Source organism: Mus caroli, unplaced genomic scaffold (assembly GCF_978045245.1).
Source record: "Mus caroli unplaced genomic scaffold, Mus_caroli_1 scaffold_18, whole genome shotgun sequence".
Taxonomy (NCBI): domain Eukaryota; kingdom Metazoa; phylum Chordata; class Mammalia; order Rodentia; family Muridae; genus Mus; species Mus caroli.
This window is the reverse complement of record NW_028227273.1, coordinates 56,147,999-56,158,633: the sequence shown is the minus strand read 5'-3', so window position 1 is coordinate 56,158,633 and position 10,635 is coordinate 56,147,999. Positions and strand designations below refer to the sequence as shown.

At 37.6% G+C, this 10,635-nt stretch overlaps 1 pseudogene; it reads right to left on the bottom strand.

Annotated features, from left to right (window-relative positions):
- Positions 1–7,203: 7,203 nt before the first annotated feature.
- On the bottom strand, positions 7,204–8,306 carry LOC110284136 (olfactory receptor 14J1-like; annotated as a pseudogene).
- Positions 8,307–10,635: the final 2,329 nt, after the last annotated feature.

The following is a 10,635-nucleotide window of genomic DNA, read 5'->3' as shown; positions in this document are numbered from 1 at the left end:
AATAATCAAACAGCAAGCGCAACATGTTTTTGCCAGAGCCCAGCAACCATACTGAAATAGGTCCTGAGAAATGGAATATTGTTAAAGCATAATAAAGGCAATTTTCAGGACACCCACAGTTAAGATCAACTTAAATGAAGAGAAACTCAAAGAAATTTCACTAAAAAGACAAGGTTGACCACTCTCTCCAGACCTTTTCAGTATAGTATTAGCAGTCTTAGCAGGAACAGTAAGTAGGAGAACAAAGGGAAAAAAACAGTAATGGAAAAAAGTCAAATTTTCTTTATTTTCAGATGATATAATTGCATATAAAAGTGACTCTAAGTGTTTCACCAGGAAACTCTTACAGCTGAGAAAGTCTTTCAGCAAAGTATCAGGGCACAATACTATCCCATACAGATAAGTACCCTATATACAAAAGAAAAATGGACTAAGACAGAATATAATATACTATGATAATGATTTCCCCTTTTTCAATACCTCCAACTTCTTATTTACTTCTCTGACAATTCAGATCCACAAAATGTCTCTTGTTAGAACAAAAAGCCAGTCATCTAAATAGTAATAAATAAATAATATAAAATAAAACAAAACAATATTGGAACAGGAGACATGCACACACACAGACACACTCACACACACACACACACACACACACACACACACACACACACACACACACACAGCAAAAGCAGAGGAAATACAGCTAAAGAAAAATAACATGAATTACAAGTAAATTCAGACATACACATACATGTTCATGTACCACACCCAAGGATTCCATAAAGAAATAGAAAACAGTAGCCATAAGACATATGCAAAGTACCTGTAAGGTTAAGAAAAAATGCCCTGACAAAACATGAGGCATACAACCTCCAAAGGTGCCATTGTGGTTTTATTCTCCTTTATTAATTAATATATTCACTTTATGTCCTCATTGCAGTCCCTCTCCTTCCTCTCTTTTCAGTCTCATCCTCAATCTCCACTTTCGTATTACATCCTCTCCTTATCTTCAGAAAAGTGGAAGACCCTTGTGATACCCATCTTAGCATACCAGGCTGCCTCAGGATTAAGTGCATCCTTTCCCACTGAGGCCAGACAAGGCAGCCCAGCTAGGGGAATAGAATCCAAAGGCAGCCAAAAGAGTCTGAGTCAGAGATAGCCTCCACACCAGTTTTATGGGTTAGCCATGAACACCAAGCTACACATGTACAGGGGGCCTAGATTCAGTCCATGGATGCTTTTTGTTTGGTGGTACAGACTCTTTGAACATCCATAAGCACTGACTTTGTAGGTCATCTTGTGGTGTCTTTGACACCTCTGGTTCCCTCTATCATTCTCTTGAGTCTTCCACAAGACTCCCTGAGCCCTGCCAAATGTTTAGCTGTGGATCTTTACATATGTTTCCATCAGCTGCTGGATGATGATTCTCAGATGACAGTTATGGTAGGATCCTACCTGCAAGGATAGCTGAGTATTATTAATACGGTAAATGGATTTGTTTGTTTCTTGATATTTTTTGTTTGTTTTCTTGGTTTTTATTGTGTGTTTTTAGAGTGAGACTGCTGGGGAAAACTAACTTTACATTTGCATATTTATTTCTAGCTTAGGGGTGAGAACTGTGTCCACTCTTTTTCTCAGTTCTGGGACCTCATCTGGTGCACTTGTGTAGGTCCTGTGCATCCTATGTCTCTGGGAGTTCACATGTGTTGTAGTACTCCTGTGTTTACAAGGCCTCATTTCCTTAGTGGCTTCCATCCCCTCTGGCTCTTATAGTCTTTCATTACCTCTGGCTCTTACATTCTTTTTGCCTCCTCTTTTGCCAGATTCTTTGAACTCTGACTGGCCGAATTGACAGAGATACCCCATTTAGGAGTGAGTGCTTTCAAATGTTTTGTTCTCTGCACACAGTTCAGTGGTGAATCTCTGTATTTGTTCTCATATACTTCATGTGCAAGCTTCTCTGAAGATGCTGAGCAAGGCACTAGTCTCCAAATATTGCAAAATGCTCCAAGGAGGAATTTTACTTCTATATCCCCTTAGCAGTACTGAGTTTTTATCTATATCATTAGTCTGTCTAGTCTCAATTTTTGGCCATCTAACAGTATCAAGGATGGGTTGCATCTTGTGGGATGGCTGGTTACTCCCATGACTTATGTACCACCATTGTATCAACGAATCTTACATATATTTCACCATTATAGATAGAAAGGTTTGTCTCTGGGTTACCATTTGCTTTCCTCTGGAAACTCTTCAGTGTACTTTTTGGTACCAAAAACATCAGTCTACAGGGGATGAAACATCATTAAATTAGCCCATTCTTGGTACTGGAAGGATCATTTGTGAATGACAGATGAGTTCTGTCTCTTCTATTATTTGACAATTTTATTGGTTGCCTTCCTTCATATATGTATATATTTTAGGAAGCTTCAGTTGTATTGGGCTTCCATCCCACCCCTCAACGGATGCATAGTTTTATCTGTCCCTTCTTGCATTCCCTCCCTCACATTTTTTTCCCTTCCTCTCTGTATTCCTCACTGATACTCCTGTCCTAGTGCCTACCATACAAATCCATAACTATCTATTTTATTTTCCATTCTTAGGTAGATACACCCACTAGTCCCTCAGTCTATACCTAACTTCTGTGGATATGTAGACTGTAGCTGGATTATCAATGACTTAACAGGTAGCCTCCAAATACAAGTGAATATATACCATACCAAATTTATCTTTTTGTGTTTGGATTACATTACTCAGGAGAATTTTTCCTAACTCTACCCAGTTACCAGTGAATGTCATGATTCACTTTTTAATGACTGAGAAATATTCTATTGTGTAAGTGTACCACATTGTCTTCATACATTCATCCATTGACAATTATCAAGGCAGTTTCAAATTTCTAGCTATCATGAATAGAGCTTAAGTGAACATGTTTGAGCAACAATCTTTGTAGTAGGATTTTTAAGTCCTTTGTGTATGTGAACATGTTATATAGCTGGATTCTGAGACATATCTATTCCAAACTTCCTGAGGAACCCCCACACTGATTTTTGTAGTAGGTATAAATTTATACTCCTATAAACAATGGATGGATGTTTGGAAAACATTTATCCAAGCAAGTTCTCCCAAGAAACAAGCTAGAGTAGCCATTCTAATATTGAATAAAATCAACTTTCAACCAAAAGTTAACAAACAAACAAAAAAGGACACTTCATACTGGTCAAAGGAAAAAAAAATCTACCAAGATGAACTCTCAATTCTGGACATCTCTGCTCTAAATGCAAGAGCAGCTATTCATAAAAGAAACTTTACTAAAGCTCAAAGCATACATCACACCCCATACAATAATAGTAGGAGACTTCAACACCCCACTCTCAGCAATGGACAGATCATAGAAACAGAACCTAAACAGAGACACGGTGAAACTAACAGAAGTTATGAACCAAATGGATCTAACAGATATTTATAGAATATTTCATCCTAAAGCAAAAGGATATACCTTCTTTTCAGCACCTCATGATACGTTCTCTAAAATTGACCATATAATTGGTCACAAAACAGGCCTCAACTGATACAAGAAGAATGGAATAATCCCATGCACCCTATCAGATCAGCATGGACTAAGTCTTAAATACCAACACAAACAATGGAAAGCACACATACACATTAACGCTGAACAATGCTCTACTCAATGATAACTTGGTCAAGGAAGAAATAAAGAAAAAATAAAGGCTTTTTAGAATGTAATGAAAATGAAGACACATCATACCAAAACATATGGGACACAATGAAAGCAGTGGTAAGAAGAAAACTCATAGCTCTAAGTGCCTCCAAAAGAAATGGTAAAGAGTTTACACTAGCAGCTTGACACCACACCCGAAAGCTCTAGAACAAAAAGAAGCAAATAAACCCAAGAGGAGTAGACAGTGAGAAATAATCAAACTCAGGGCTGAAATCAACCAAATAGAAACAAAAAGAACTATACAAAAAAATAAAAATAAAAAAACCAGGAGCTGGTTCTTTGAGAAATCAACATGATAGATAAACCCTTAGCTAGACTAACCAGAGGACATAGAGAGAGTATCCAAATTAGTAAAATCAGAAATGAAAAGGGAGACATTAGGAAATACATATTAAAATAATTATTCTGTTTGTTGAATATTAACAGTTGAAAATATAGAAATCATGTTCTACAAACATCATGGAAATATTAATTTTTTTCTCATTGTGCTTGAAATTAGTATTTTATTAATGTTTAACTTTGCAGAGTTTTTGCTCTTTTGAAATTTTAATAATATACTTACTGATAAAATAATTTCTCTCCTAGAAACACTAATAATTGTTTTTAAGTAAACTTACAGTTAGATGATGTACATAGATATATAATGTGTTTTTATTTTTATTATTTATTTATTTATTTATTTATTTTTTGTTTTTCGAGACAGGGTTTCTCTGTATAGCCTGGCTGTCCTGGAACTCACTTTGTAGACCAGGCTGGCCTCGAACTCAGAAATCCGCCTGCCTCTGCCTCCTGAGTGCTGGGATTAAAGGCATGTGCCACCATGCCCAGCTATATAATGTGTTTTAAATACTCTCTTAGTATGTCAGGTAGTATCATATAAGGGCTCTTAAATATATTTCTTAATGATTCATTTTTAATATTCTATACATTTTTTACTATGTTTATTTCCCAAAGAACATTTTGTATGTTTTGAAACACTGTAGTATTCAACATTAGATATAGGATCCTCAGTTATGGATAGTATTAAGTGTTCATTAATCATATATTTAGGTTATGAAAGGATATGAGTATATAAGTTGAACAATTATTTGTTTATTATTTGATTCTTAAAATATTCAATATTATTAATGTGTTTGATGTATAAAATGCATTTAAATAATAAAAATTTAAGAAAAATTAAATTTAATAAAAATTAAAAATCCTATATTAATTTAGTCCAACTATATTATTTGGCTCAGGATTGAAAATCTTTATGAGAGATGAAGAACAAAGAACTTGGGCCCAGTTGTGAAGATTAAGTAGAGTAGTATGTGACTGTCCTGCATGTTATAGAAGATTTATTTAGCATTTCCCTTGCTCAAAGTTTTAATTCTCTTTTATTACAAGAATAAATTTCACTGTAAGGCAAAGTGAGAGTATTCTTCTCTTTATACAGCATTGAAATAACCTGGAAAGTTGGAATTTGGGTGAGAATTCCTTCATTTATCTTTTGTCTTTTTACTGGAAACAATCTAATTATACTGAACCATATCATATAGATAACATTGTAAGACATTTTAGAAAAAGAGTAAATAAATGAAGTTGAAAATGACATAAAAATGAATCTGTTGGATAAATAAGGACTTACCCTCAGACTTAATCGTAATCATAAAGGCTCTGTGAGGTTTGGAATGATTTTTTAACCAGTTGAAGAAATTCTAAGTATTCTAAGGGATTAAGTCAATATTCAAATTCCTTATTCGACTATAGCAGTGGCTTCCAAAACCATACTCTGGGAAATGTAAGCTGTATTAGCTCAACAGTAGAAACGTGACACCCTTGGAGTCAGTCACTCTAGTGTCACAATAGAAATTTGGGGCTTGGATTAATTACTTTTCTTGTTGTGACAAAATAACTGATAAACACTGTTAGATCATAGGTTGAAGGTACATGATGCCAGGGGCATGAGGCCACTGATTCCATTACATCTGCAGGGAGGAAGCAGAGAGTGTTGAATGCTATCATCAGCTTACTTTTTCCTTTTTATTCAGTTCAGAACTCCTGTCAATTTCGATGGTATTGTCCATATTTAGGGACTAATCATCTTCCATGGTTTCTGGGAAATCACTCATGGATATACCCTATTAATCCTGTCAAGTTGACAATAAAGATTACTTGTCACAGGAAAAAAAGAAAAGAAATTTGTATGCATGAATTTGTATATGAATTTATGTGAGTTTAATCCACATTTGCTTGCATAAAAGGTTTCTTCCTTGTGCAAGTGTGATTATTTTCTCCTGGTTCAATAGAAATTTACTGCTCCAAACTTCCCCTAGCCTGACAAGCAAGAGGCATTTGGATAAAAGGGGAAAGGCACTCACAATTAATCCATTACTTAATCCCCCACTCTTAGGCTACAGGCATTAATCACCTAATCACAGCTGGCTAGTGACCCTCAGAAAGATGTAGAAAGTATTAAGGACTTTTTAGAAGCTATCCACAAACATTTAGTATACTTAGTGAGCTAGAACATCTGGAGACCATCAGTCTTTAAACCTACACATGACTCTGTGTCTCCTTTCAACACACTACAGACTGGGATTCACCTGGCCCACTTTGATTCAACCTATTCTTTAGAATTATAAAGTCAAAATTTGAATTTTTATTATCATTTATAATAATATTGAATATATCTACATAAGCAAAAGACAGTGAATATATACAGATAAATTTTAATATGAATTGAAAAGATACTTCAGGAAAATTAAAGCAATGCAAGTTTACCTAGTGATATCATATACATTTATATCAATATGTATCTTTTTTGTATATAGAAAAGAGTTTATTTAGGACATAAGAGGGGAGTTAAAGAGTAGCAGAGGCAGAGAAAGGCAGAGAGAAGAAGAGAATAGAGTAGTAGAAGCCAGCCATGACCATGTGGAGAGAGAGGAGGGAAGGGAGTGGGGAGAGAGAGGGCAAGTGGGAAACAAGAGTAAGAGAGACAAGAGAGTAAGAGAGCAACAATATGTATCTTGAGAATTAAAAATATATTTAAAATAAAAATTGAAAAATAAATGGTTGACTTAAAAATTATGAGTTGGTGTGTAGAAATGGGGATTCACATAATAGTATTACTTTTCTTCTTTTTATTGTAATATTGTCTCTGCAAAAGTCTTAAGAAATACACTGAGAATGTCAGTGTGTGTGTGTGTGTGTGTGTGTGTGTGTGTGTAATATATGCAAAACTGGAGCTGTGGGTCTAGTGTTGTGACAGTGATAATGATGAAGTTACCTTCTGAGTTGAGGAGGTATGTCACCAAGAAGAGCAAAGCCTATAAGATCTGTGTGTGTTGGGGGGTGGGGATGGGGGGTAGGGGGGTGGGGGTGTGTGTTTGTGTGGATGCATTAGAATGTAAGTAGTGAAATTCTATTATAAAACTTTTAATATTTTTATTAATTTGAAAGAACAACAGTTTTTTTTATTAAAATGAAAAGAAATAAGACATTGTATTTCCATAAGGACAACTGTTATATAACGCATTTTGTCTACAGAAAAAAATACATTGCCCTTCATTAACATTAGACTTTGAAGTCATCCTAATCTTGTGTATAATTGAACAGTCAGTAATAACAGGGCAAAATGATTCTAAAAAGTGAATTTTGTACTCGACAGTAACTTCCTTATGACACTTTTTATTGTCTCATTTCTCAGACTGTAAATAACAGGATTGATAGTTGGAGGTAGAACTGTGTAAAGGACAGAAATTAAGAAATCTAAAGCAGTTGGAGAGTCTGAGGTTGGGTTTAGATATGCAAAGGAGCTTGTAGAAAGAAACAATGAGACAACAAAAAGATGGGGCAGACAAGTAGAGATGACCTTAGACCTGCTTTCAGCAGAGGGCATCCTGAGAACTGTGGAGAATATGTGGACATAGGAGATGACAATCCCAATGAAGCAGGCAAAGGCCACTGCAGTCAGGAAATCAGCAACTCCAATTGTTACAAGGTAATCGTTAGAGCAGGAGAGCTTGAGCACCTGGGGGACATCACAGAAGAATTGGTGGATTATTCTGTCCCCACAGAATCTGATAGAGAGTGTACTTGCTGTGTACAATGTTCCTGAGATACCTCCACTTAGCCACACAGCTGCCACAGCCCAAGTGCACTTTCTGGGACTCATGATGACCTCATAGTGGAGTGGAAGGCAAACAGCTACATAACGATCATATGACATCACTGTGAGAATGGCCATCTCATCCCAGGCAAAACATGTAAAGAAAAAAATCTGCAGCATGCACTGTTCATATGAAATGTAGCCACTTCGTGCCAGGGAACTGTCAACATACTGGGGAACTGTGACAGAGAGGGATGAGAGATCCAGAATGGAAAGGTGCTTCAGAAAGTAATACATTGGAGACTGGAGCTGTGGGTCTAGTGTTGTGATGGTGATAATGATGAAGTTCCCTGCTGAGCCCAATAGGTATGTCAGCAAGAAGAGCAAAGCCTGTAAGATCTGCAGGTCATGGTTGTCAGAGAATCCCATGAGGAGGAATCCACTCATTGTGGTTATATTTTCCACTATCATTTTGAAAACAGAAATTGTGGTGCCAGCTGGAAAATAAGACAGTACAACAAATACAGTAGAAAGAAACTGAGGCATTATTTAATTTTCATCAATATTTATTTCAAGAGCGACTCTCTCTACATATTCTGTCATCTATACTTGTTGAGAAACTTAACTGAGAACACATTTTTCTTATCTCAATACATCTCACACTATCTACTCATAAAGAAGTAGTTACAGGAGAATGTACAAGTGGGCCATCACTGGGTTCTTTCAAGGAATGTGGTTTAGTTTGCCCTATGAAAAAGCACTGTTCCACCAACACAGGTGAAACCCATTGCTTTTCCTTATGTCATCAACAGTCAGTCAGTGATGGACTGTGGAATGAATTTTTGAACATAGATTAGGTTGGTTATGTATATCTTGAACATGGTACAATGTTAGCAAATGAAATAGGCATTCATAGGAAATATACCTGGAATTAAAATATGGTTTGGTTGTCCACTAGAAACAGCTACTCTCTTAGAAAACAATGTTGTCATTATAGCAAGAGGATATTGGTTATTGTAGAATCAATTCTAAAAAATGCTGAGAAAAGCACTGGGGCAGCTAGGGCGCAGGGTTGGCTGACACTCGCCAGCTACCCACAACACCCACCACAGGATCTTAAGACTTCTGGTGAGTGGAACACAGCTTCTGCTCCAATCCAATTGCGCGCGGGACCTGAGACTGCATTAGTTAGGGAAGCAGAAACCGGCCTGAGTAGGGCCACAGGCCTCATCTGGCCGGATCAGCGCCAGGGAAGCTAGAGCGCAGGGTTGCCTGACACCCGCCAGCTACCCACGACCCCCGCCACAGGATTTTGGGACTGCTGGTGAGTGGAACACAGCTTCTGCTCCAGTCCAATCACGCGGGACCTGAGACTGCTCTGGTTGGGGAGAGAGAAATCCGGCCTACATAGAGCCACAAGCCTCTTCCGGCCAGAAAAGCACCGGGGTAGCTAGGGCGCAGGGTCGGCTGACACTCGCCAGCTACCCACAACACCCGCCACAGGATCTTAAGACTTCTGGTGAGTGGAACACAGCTTCTGCTCCAATCCAATTGCATGCGGGACCAGAGACTGCATTAGTTAGGGAAGCAGAAAACCGGCCTGAGTAGGACCACAGGCCTCTTCCGGCTGGACCAGCACCAGGGTACCGCCAGCTTCCCACGACCCCCGCCACAGGATTTTGAGACTGCTGGTGAGTGGAACACAGCTTCTGCTCCAATCTTTAAACAGTGACAACGATAACAACTAACCCCAGAGATTAACAGATGGCGAAAGGTAAACGTAATAATCTTACTAACAGAAACCAAGACCACTCACCATCATCAGAACCCAGCACCCCCACTTCGCCCAGTCCAGGGCACCCCAACACACCGGAAAAGCTAGACACAGATTTAAAAGCATATCTCCTGATGATGATAGAGGACTTCAAGAAGGACTTTAATAACACACTTAAAGAAATGCAGGAGAACACTGCTAAACAGGCAGAAGACAATAAAGAGGAAGCACAAAAATCCCTTAAAGAATTGCAGGAGAACACAGCTAAAGAGTTACAAATCCTTAAAGAAAAACAGGATAACATAATCAAACAGGTAGAAGTCCTTAAAGAAAAACAGGATAACACAATCAAACAGGTAGAAGTCCTTAAAGAAAAACAGGAAAACACATCCAAACAGATGATGGAAATGAAAAAAACCATACTAGACCTAAAAAGGGAAGTAGACACAATAAAGAAAACCCCAAATGAGGCAACACTGGAGATAGAAACCCTAGGAAAGAAATCTGGAACCATAGATACGAGCATCAGCAACAGAATACAAGAGATGGAAGAGAGAATCTCAGGTGCAGAAGATTCCATAGAGAACATCAGCACAACAATCAAGGAAAATGTAAAATGCAAAAAGATCCTAACTCAAAACATCCAAGAAATACAGGACACAATGAGAAGACCAAACCTACGGATAATAGGAGTGGATGAGAATGAAGATTTTCAACTCAAAGGACCAGCAAACATCTTCAACAAAATTATAGAAGAAAACTTCCCAAATCTAAAGAAAGAGATGCCCATGAACATACAAGAAGCCTACAGAACTCCAAATAGACTGGACCAGAAAAGGAATACCTCCCGACACATAATAATCAGAACAACAGATGCTCTAAATAAAGATAGAATACTAAAAGCAGTAAGAGAAAAAGGCCAAGTAACATATAAAGGCAAGCCTATCAGAATTACACCAGATTTTTCACCAGAGACTATGAAAGCCAGAAGATCCTGGACGGATGTTATACAGACACTAAAAGAAC